This window comes from Nyctereutes procyonoides, unplaced genomic scaffold (assembly GCF_905146905.1).
Source record: "Nyctereutes procyonoides isolate TBG_1078 unplaced genomic scaffold, NYPRO_anot_genome, whole genome shotgun sequence".
NCBI lineage: Eukaryota > Metazoa > Chordata > Mammalia > Carnivora > Canidae > Nyctereutes > Nyctereutes procyonoides.
In genome coordinates, this window is record NW_026575142.1 from 18,953,664 (window position 1) to 18,964,914 (window position 11,251).

An 11,251-nucleotide genomic window follows, 5' to 3' on the forward strand; every position below is an offset into this window, starting at 1 on the left:
TAGTCAGATCTCCATATAAATGGCAAAGTGACGGTATACTGGCTTTTCCATAAATGAGGAGGAAAATCAAGGATACAAGAAATCCAAAATATTGTAGCATTTAGCAAGTTAATTACAAGATCATTATATTGTAACTTTGCTTAATGAAATTGAATATACTTTGAGGGAGTGAGGGAGAAAGACAAATTCTTTTTTTTCACCATATCATTATTTTTAATGTCCAACGTTTATAATATGAGGGCCAGAGCTTTCTCTCCAACTCCAGTTTATAAATGTTCGATCGGCTTGTGAGGCCAATAGGGATACTTCTTATCTAATTTGGTTTCTGGGAAGACTTCATTCAGGTCCTCAATGATCATCTGAACAAATGGAATCATGCTCTTCATCTTCTCCAGCTCTTTTTCATATTCTTCAATCCTGGCCTTTGAGAGAGACAAAAACTCAGCACAGCTTTTCACATCTTTTTCCTCAGCATCCACCTGGACAGTATATTTATCCTCTGGCACAGGAACCTTCAGGGCATTAAACTTCTCAAAGTCATCTACCAAGCCAGTCTTTGCCACACCGGCCTTATAGCAAGCCCAGTCGATAGCAGGTAGTTTCTCAAGAAGAGCAGCCAACCTGTAGGTAAGCGTCTCATTCCAGGATTTCAGGGAGTTGGCAATGGCCTTCTGGTTTCGGGGTATGATCTCCCCGAAAGGTACCAGTCAATGGTTTTTAGAGCAAATTTTCGCCTGGCCATCTTGAGATCCTTCACCGACCCCAGCAGCCCACAGTCCACAACTGGAAGAAAGACAAATTCTATTTGACTGTCTATATGCCAGACAGAAGAAAACTACAGCAGAACTGTAGTAATAGCTTAATGGCACATTTTTAGGTCTGTGCTTTGTAGTACTTTTAAACTAACCTGTGTATGCCTGTTATACAAATGAAGTCTTATGTTTTATTACAAAGAATTTTTCCAGCTTTATTGGGGGTATAACATATAACACTGTATAAATTTAAGGTACAGCATGTTGATTCGATTCATGGGCATACTGCAAAACATGGTTACCACAATAAAACTAGTTAACACTTTTAATAGCTTATGTAGTCGCCTTGCGTAATGAGGAGTGAGAACATGTAAGATCGAGTCTCTTAGCATCTTTCAAGTACATAGTCCAGTATCGTTAACTTTAGTGGGCCTACATCTCCAGAACTTACTGATCATAGAACTGGATGTTTGGGGATCCCTGGGTGGCGCAGCGGTTTGGCGCCTGCCTTTGGCCCAGGGCGTGGTCCTGGAGACCCGGGATCGAATCCCACGTCGGGCTCCCGGTGCATGGAGCCTGCTTCTCCCTCTGCCTGTGTCTCTGCCTCTCTCTCTCTCTCTCTGTATGACTATCGTAAATAAATTAAAAAAAAAAAAAAAAGAACTGGATGTTTGCCCCTGTTATTTCACCTTTGCACAGATTTTCAACTATGGGTTTTTTTTTCCCTCAATGAATATATATTCTTTTTTTAATATATATATTTATATTTATTTTTATATATATATTCTTTTTTTTTATTTAGTGGTATTGCAGGCTGCATCTGATAACTTAGATATCTTAGAGCTGGTGGGCCTAAAAAAAAAAAACAAAACTGGTGGGCCTAGTGTTTCTTTCCAACTTTTCATTTACGCGTAATTTTAAAGCTACAAAAAATTTCTAAGCGTAAAATACATAGAACATCCATATAATCTCTCCTTGATTCAATATTATTAACATTTTGCCCTTGCTTTACCATTCTATTTATAAAAACATATAATACATAAAAATATCTGTATATAAATATTTTGTTAACTTTTTATAAATATGGTATATAATACAATTCTTCTCTGAACAATTTGAGAATAAGTTATACATAACACTACTCATAAAATCTTTAATGTTTAGTTTCTAAGAATATTATCTTATATAACACAAGACAACTACCAATAAGTTAACATCATTCTAATACTACAATGACTGAATGTGTCCCTCCAAAATTCGTATCTTGAAATCCCAATCCCAATGTGATGGCATTTTGAGATGTGTTTTTTTGGGGGAAGTAATTAGGTCATGAGCTTTATAAACGGGATTGGTGTCCTTATAAGAAGAGTTCATAGAGCTTGCTAGCTCTTTCCATCATGTGAGGATGCAGCCTCCACCTTAGAAGAGGTGTCTCAGCAGAACCCAACCACAATGGCAGAAATCTCAGACTTCTAGCCTCCAGAACTGGAAGAAGTAAATTTTTGTTGTTTATAAGTCCCCCCTTCTGTTTGTTATAACAGCCCAAATTGACTAAAACAAATATCCTTATCTAGTCCTCCAACCAATACTCTATTTTATGAATTGAGACAATAATGCCACTTTCTTTTCAAACATTTATTTATTTGTGAGAGAGAGAGAGAGAGAGACAGACAGACAGACGGAGAGAGAGTGCAGGGTGAGGGGCAAAGGAAGAGGGAGAGAAATTCTCCAACAGACTCCTTGCCAAGTGCAAAATCCGATGCAGGACTCGATCCCAGGACCCTGAGTCAAAATCAAGAGTTGGACACTTAACCAACTTATGTCCCAATAATGTAACTTTTTGCCATGTTATTCTCTTTGGTACAGAATCTAATTTAGGATCATGCATAGCATTTAGTTGTCATGACTCTTTAGTCTCCTTTAATTTGGGACATTTCCAGATCCTTTGTATTTTATGACACGGACATATTTAAATAACATAGTCTTACTTTCCCTCTTTTAAATAGAATAATGTCATTAAGGTTTATCTATTGCTTCTCAATGATTAAAGTTATACATTCTGAACCATACTATTACATAAATGATACTGTCTCCTCAGAACATATCAACAGGTACGTGATGACCATTGGCCCTTCGCTGATAATGTTAATTTTGATGACTTGGTTAATGTGTATCTGGTTTGAATGGATACTGAATATTACATATGAAAAATTATTCACTACAACATTTCAAGCCTAAGATGATATTTCCTTCAGAGAAGATTTTCACTTTCTTTTGCCAGACATTCAGGATGTTAGCCAGCATGAACCACCTTAATCTGATTTCAAAGTTTGTGGTTTTGCAGGTTACCCATGTAACATGCACGTGGACTGCAAGCTGATGCAAAGACAAGTTTGCTTCCAGCAACTTACTCCTAAGGTTCAGCTTTTTAAAAGTCCAGTCCCAAAGGAGGGATAGTTACTTAGCGAATCCCTCTATGGAGATTTTTGGATTCTGTCCAGTCCCACAAGATCACCAAGACCACAATTCAGTCTCTCAGATGTTTTTCTTTGGGATGATAAAAATATGTTCGAATGGTAGATGCCTATCTCTCCCAGATTTCAGCACTGTAATTAATCATTCTTGACCTTTGTTACTTTTAAGAAGGTTTTAATTTTCTTTTAAATTTCATGTAATTTTTGTTGGTGGTAGAAAGGGTGATTCAAATTAATATGGAAGTTATGTTTAACAGAAAATGATCTGTCCATTGGTATCTAATGGCCAAGGGCAATTTTTGCATTTACCCAAATGATAATCAGGTTTGTTCTGTTCCCTTGGACTCTGTACTTCTCTTCTCACAAAAATTAACCCAGTAATACAGAATGTCATCTTCCAAGAAATTCAGAAATCTGAAGTTTATTCGAAGTAATTCAAATTAGGAGGATGTAATTTATTTTTGTATCCTCAACATCTTTTGTTAGGGTTGTGATCAGTCCTTATATGTAGTTCCAGAGAAGAAATGTAGAGGCATGTGGGTCAGCGCTCTCTTCTCCTGATCACATTGATCCAGTCACATTACCCAAATTGTGACCTCTCCCAGAGTTATGCAAGAAGAGCTTCATCCATTTCTGGCATCTTTAATTTGGAGATTGCCAGCTGTGTGGTGAGGAGGTGGGAGTGTGAGGTGTGACAAGGAGAGAGATAAACTGCCTAAGAATGAAACCAAGCAGAAGCTAGCCATAATACAATGATTCACGGTGATAGAATAGGTCCGTATCATTGGTTGAAACCTTTGATCCCGATAAAACTGAATTTACCCCTTGGGTCACTTAGTGATACAAACCAGTAAATTTTTCTAAGCTATTTTGAATTGGAATTCTGTCTCTTGCAACTCATCCAAACTGATTAAAATGTTCTAAATTTTAGGTACACAATAAAATTCTATGTATAGAGTACATCTCCTCTCAGAACTTGCAGGTTCAGTGAGTAAAAGCCAAGTGAGGAGAAGAAGGCATATAAAATGATGAACTGTGTAGCAGGAATCAAATCTAAATGGCAAATAAGTTGGAAATGCTAACAGCACATGTAATTTTCACATAGCCAAATCTTTTAGTATTTTTATTATTGATAAGTTGCCTTAGGAAAAATAAAATGCACCCTCATGATGAGTGTACAATACTGTTCCCTAATAAGTCTACAGCACCTTGGTTTCTGCCATTATCCTTATAGAACATGTAGAATCAACAGTGAGACATTAGTAAAGAAAATAATTTATATTCAGAAGTGCTTGCACATAGCTGAGGTGTTTCTATTACCTGTTTCCAAGACCACCATTCTCTCTCTCTCTATAGATGTCTGAAATAGTCTCAAAATCATTTTCTACCGGGCTTTTTTCCTACTGTCAACTCTACACCTGGCAGCCAGAAACACATCAACCCATATTCCCAGTCAAAACCTTCCAACTACTGATGCTTCAAACTCTATAATCCTGCTTACAGCCTAATCAGAAGGCTCATTCTCCTCACCTCTCCAATCTCACATCCTACCATTCTTTCCTCCTCATTCTTTCCAGTAGAACTAGGTTGACTGAAGTGTCTCTGACATACCAGGCTCATTGCTTCCATAGCATCTGCCTGGAGGATTCTTCCCCAGACAGTAACATGGCAATGGTCCTTCCTTTAATTCAGGTCTCAAAAAAAAAAAAAAAAAAAAATTCAGGTCTCTGCTCAATACCACATCTTCTGAAAAACCTTTCTTAATCACCCTACCTAAAACTTGCAGCCCATTCTTCCATCAGTGTCTATACTCTTCCTCAGCTTTTGTTTTGTTTTTATTATTTTTTAAGATTTTATTTACTTATTGAGAGAGAGAGAGAGAGAGAGAGAGAGAGAGAGAGAACACAGCAAGCAAGGGGAGGAGCAAAGGGAGAAGCAGACTCTTGGCTAAGTGCAAGGAGTCCAACGTGGTACTTGGCAGGCCTTGGGGGTCTGGAGATCATGACCTAAGCCCATGACCTGAGCTGAAATCAAGAGTCAGAGACTTAACTGACTGAGCCACCAGGTGCTCCTGCTTTTGGTTTTTCTTAGCACTCATACTACCCGATGTGCTGTTATATTACTTACATGTTTGTTGCCTCTCTCCTCCTTCTCCTGTCCTGCCCCCATCCTAGTCATATTACCTCCCTCCCAACTAAAATGTAAATTACATGAGAATAGAGTCTTTTATTCACTGCTGCATTCTCAGTCCTTAAAACAGTACCTAGCACATAATAGGGGCTAAAAGAATTATGGTTGAATATATAACTATAATTGAGGCTAAATATTTTTTAATTATTTTTTAAGCTAGACAATAAATAAATAAGTATTCTTCAAGGAAGATATTGGCTCACCAGTGCAAATATAAGTTGCTCATTGAAAATAATGCATTCTACTGAAAAAAATTAAATCATAAACAATGTTGCACATTGCTAAAAGGAAATAGTTTGCTTTTGATGTCTGCACAGAAAATCTTTTATATATTCTTGTTTACTGTTTCTGTGGTATGCACATGACATTTCAGTTAAAACTAATACTTATTGCATGTGTATAATATCCAAATATTCATTAATCCACTAGTTATTAGTTCAGTTGAATTGCAGTTCATGCTTGTTTTGGACAACAGCATTTTCTGAAAAACAAAATGTGAGTAAAATATATAAATAGGAAAAAGAATCTATAAGCCTTTTTCTAATTACGGTATACCTATTTGAAAATGAAAATATAACACTAACTTTGCTGTATATGTATTTTTCAAATTAAATTTTTCAAAATCGTCAACTTAAATTTTTTTTACAAGTTATTGTTATGTTTTCACTCTTCATTGTTAATCAGTTGGGCTCTTGGAATTATAATGTGACTTGAAGGCATAAAACAACATAGATATTGAGTATTTTCTAACTCACTAGATGACCAAGACTAGAAAGGACCCTAAATAATTTTTTGAAGAGGCAGGTCCATGTCACTATGAACACTAGAACATATAATTGTGCACATGACATATACTATATCTGCCACATGCAAAAAGTGGTTCATAAATACAAAGTAATACCCAAGAAGTGAGTATATAATTCTAAGGTACATAAACTCTAAGTTTCCATCTTTCTTAGGTTCATATATTATCTATTTCTTCATTCTGAGAAATTCTGAAATCTCACTATTTGAAAAGAAAGCAAAGCAAATGTAAGGAAAGAAAAACTGAGTAATAATGATTAATGCTGAATCTAACCTTTCTGTTCTGGAGCATCTAGTATCTAATATAGACCAAATTACATTTAATAGTCTTCAGTCATCAAACAGTGTATGTTCTCATTCATTTGGGGAATATGAACAATAGTGAAAGGGAATATAAGGGAAGGGAGAAGAAATGTGTGAGAAATATCAGAAAGGGAGACAGAACATAAAGACTCCTAACTCTGGGAAATGAACTAGGGGTGGTGGAGGGGGAGGAGGGCGGGGGGTGGGGGTGAATGGGTGACGGGCACTGAGGGGTACACTTGACGGGATGAGCACTGGGTGTTATTCTGTATGTTGGTAAATTGAACACCAATAAAAATTAATTTATAAAATTAAAAAAAAATAGTCTTCAGTCATAAGCTATGAGAAGTTAAGTTTCTTGAAATACAACGTTAATGTATGTAGTTTAAAAAAAAGTCATGATTGTGATTCATGGCCCCTTGGATGTTAAGCTAGGTCCTGCTGGGTAAATTACTTTTGCAACAGGTAAAGCTGCATATATAAATATGACAATGAATATGACATTAAAAGAGCTAGGGAACACAGCTAAGTATAAGTTCTCAGTTCAAATAGGAGTTAATCATTGAATTTCTGAATACTGAAATCATTGCTTTAGATACTTTTGGATATTTTTCAGCATTTTATATACATGAAATATTTCATCATAAATATTTGTCAAGCCACTGATGGAATAATATAGTTTTCAAATCCTATCTCACATATAGGGGGAAATTAAGTAGAGGATGTCATTTTCCTATCACCAACTAAAAAAGGGAAATGAACTATCACCCTACAATGACGCTTAAAAAAAAAAAAAACCAAATACTAGTAATTACACTCAACTCCTCACTCCCATTCTCACCCATCCCCCGCAAAAAAAAAAAAGGTTTGGTTAGCAGCCAAATCTCTTAATTTCATTTTCAAACTACTTCTCACTGGAGGATTTTTCAGATTTGATTTTAAAATATCCCTTACTTCATTTCCTCGTTTTAAATTGAAATGTAAGATAATAAAACAGCATAGTAAACTATATGAGAAAGAACACGAAAAAAACAAAAATTATAGCCAAAGTTGGAGGAAGATAGCATTGTCTTTCCATTTATTAGACTACCCTGGGCCTGTTCACTTGAAATCTCCTTTCTAGTGATAGATATAGATAGATACAGATATGCATACATACATACATACATACATACACACATGCATATTTTATAAATTTCACCTCCTTTATTGAGTTTGTTCAGCAGAGGAGAAAAAGTTGAAAATTCAATCACTCTATGCTAAAAGCCTTTATAATAAACAAAAGTAGTAAACTTTTTGAGGCTCCCATGTTGGATTCTTGCCTCCATCAAAAACTCACTTTTGAGTCTTAGAAATGTTACCTAACCTATATCTTGGTCTTAGTTTCAACATCTACAAAATGGAAATGTTAATGACATCTACTGCCTAAGGATTTGCTAAGTATTAAAAGTCATATTATGCCCATAAAATGATTAACAATTCTGTAACTAACACATAGTAACACTCCCAAAATTATTTACTATTACTATTATTCTCAATGAAAAGCTCAATGAGACAGGAACTATTGTCCCTTTTAAAAAAATATTTTGGGACTCCTGGGTGGCTCAGTGGTTGAACATCTGCCTTCACCTCAGTGTGTGGTCCCGGAGGCTGAGGATGGAGTCCCACATTGGGTTCCTCTAGAGGAGCCTACTTCTCCTTATGTCTTTGCCTTTCTCTCTGTGTCTTTCATGAATAAGTAAATAAAATATTTTTAAAAAATAAGATAAATAAAATAAAATGATATTTTAACTATATTTTTCCTACTTTTTTATGTCACCCTTACTCCTAGTTACAGACTGGAAATTTAGTTCTAAATGTAATTTTATTTTTCTTTTTATAAATGTAATTTTAAATGAGTATGTTTTTAGACCTTAAAAAGTTGTTGAAGGTCTTTTTAATAAAGATACTCACAACCTGAAGCTATCACCTGGTGTTGATGAGAAATTTGGAATAGCTGAAAGTAAAATCTCTGAGTTTAACTAGGAAAAGGGGAGGGAAGGGGTGATCTTGGCAGTGATATAGCTAAAATCTATAGTGAAGGGTGGTTTCGGCACTTATAAGCAAATTCGAATGTATTCTTTAAAATTTGACCAAGTCTCAGATGGTAGTCCTGGCAGGTCATGGATGGAGCATTGTCAAAAGCAAGTCCTTTAGAAAGCATTTCCACCATGACTTCAAAATGTCCCATGACTCGCTGGCCCACCATCTCAGAAAATAACATCTTTATTATGAAGAAATTCAAAATCAGTTACCCTGACAGGAAAGATAAGTAGATAGAACTGTAAAACAGTGCTTCAAACAGGAGATGACACTCTTCTCCTTGCAGTCTCCTTGAAATTAACTGTGAGCTTAATACTTTGAAGATAATGTGATAATCAACTGGGCAAAGATAACAAGATAGTCTATGATATAAAATGCACTTCAATAAAGAGAGATAATGCCACCACATTCATTTTCCAAAGAGCTAGTGGGGGAAAAAAACATATTTCACATTATCCCTTCCTACTTCACTTCAACTTAACAAATTAACTCATATGCAAAAAAAAAAGGGGAGGCGGGATATTTTTCTCCTATTTTAGTTATTTGCTTTTTCTTAAAGATATACAACTGTTATGGGCAATATTATCTAGTGCCCATCTATTCCACAGGGTATGCCTATATGTCTGATATATTTGTTATGTCATTAATTTTTCCTGCATATATTTTAATGAAGAATGTAGAATTTAATAAAGAATTAGGAGACAGTCTGATTTGGCTTACAGTGTTTGAGAAGGAGAAAGACTGGCATGATAGAAGCTTGGTGAGCAGAGGGAAGAATGTTAGGAGATTAAGTCTAAGATGTAGGCAAAAGGCATGTTCAGGACTGTCCAAATTATCTGAATTTTTCTTCCAAAGAGAAAAAATATCTATCACAAAGAATGAGATTGAAAGGAAGTTCAGTGATTAAGGTATCTTTTGATATATAGAAGGGAGAGAGCACTTGTAAAGAAAACATGTATTGCACTGCACACTCCAGGATAAACTCACCTGTATATAAAAGATTAAAAATCTCACATCACTGAATAGTGGTAAAGAAGTTAGCCATCAAAAGCTATGATTTATATACAGTGCAAAACATCAAAGACAAAAGGGGAAAACTATGTTTTTTTTTTTCATTTAAAACGTAAAATATTCTAGAAAACTGAGGATAAAAAGGGAAAGACTACCTATTTTTCCACCATTTTATAACATTTATAATTTCAGTGTTGTTATATGTAGGTTTTATATAGCTATAGAACTAGTATGTAATTTTGTACCATGTTTTCCCCAAGAAACATTATAGCATATGTATTTTTATTTTATTATAATTCTCATATCTACTCTTAATTGTTGTATGTTATCCTCAACTGTACATGCCTAAATGTATTATTGGCCATTTGAGTTGCTTTTGATTTTATACTTTACATAATACATCCATCAACATCTTCAAACATAAGACCTTTTCCATATTTTGTACTATTTCCTTAGGATAGATTCCCAGAAGGAATATTAATGGATCAGACAGTATGAATATTTTTGTAGTTTTTTCCCTATATGCTGCCAAATTGCTTTTCAAAAGGGCTGTGCCAATTTTAATTGCAACGAATGATTTCTGAAAGCACCAGATTCACTGCATCCTTGCCAACATGGGACATGATTATTTTTAATATTGTCATTTAGTAGATGAATAGCAAGTGCTCATATTGCTCATATAATTTATTAGTCTAGTAGGCCAGAGGATAGGAAAAGAGAATTTTTGAAATTAAGGAACAATTTGACAAAAATCTCCCTATTTTAGTAGCTATCTTTGTGGTCAAGATGGTTAAGCAGATGCTGGAAGATCACCAAACAAGATTAGTTCACAATAAATTGCATACCTACAAAGCATGCCGATAGGTAAGTGTAAACCTGGGCAGGAGTCTCTAGGGAAAAGTCATGAATTGAAATCTTTGGTCCAGTCTAATTCAGCAGTATTAATCATGCAACTGAAGACAAGGAAAGCAAGATAATTAAATGAAAACAAATACACATACACTTTCAAAGGGAACAAACACATATATCTGAATCCAGTGACTCCATGTCTAGGACCTAACAGATTCTTGTACATGTGATATAAATACAAGAGTATTTATGACATTGGTTGTGTTGGCCAGAATATTTGAAAAAAATAAAATTGTTCCTTAGGAGGCCACTGTTTAATAATAAATAAATTATGGTAGTTTCAAGAAATGCAATATCAAGGAGCTTAAAAATGAATGAGGACACTCTTTATGTATCTACTTTGACAGTCATTCAAGGTTGTTGAGTTTAAAAAGTAGGAAGCAAAGTATGTATATAAAATGTCACCATTTGTATAAAAATTGAGAAAAGGAAAAAGCCTTTAAAAGGTTAGTGTTTGCATATGCTTGGCAATCCCTGAAAAGATACTAAGAAACAAATAAAAGAGATTATCTATTTGCGGGGGATGAGGACTAGGGGAGATAGAAATAAGGGAGAGAGAATTTTTACTGTGTATTTTTTGAACCATGTGTATATTATCCATTTGAAAATCCTATACATTATTCTAACAAAAGAAAATAATAACAACAGAATTGGCTCTAATCTACACCCTGGAATGGAACTAGCTATCAGATCGTACATTCCATGAACCACAGGAAGGCTATGGCT

General features: G+C 35.0%; 1 pseudogene; it reads right to left on the reverse strand.

Annotated features, from left to right (window-relative positions):
* Window positions 1-266: 266 nt before the first annotated feature.
* On the reverse strand, window positions 267-742 carry LOC129498852 (ATP synthase subunit d, mitochondrial-like; annotated as a pseudogene).
* Between the last annotated feature and the right edge of the window lie 10,509 nt (window positions 743-11,251).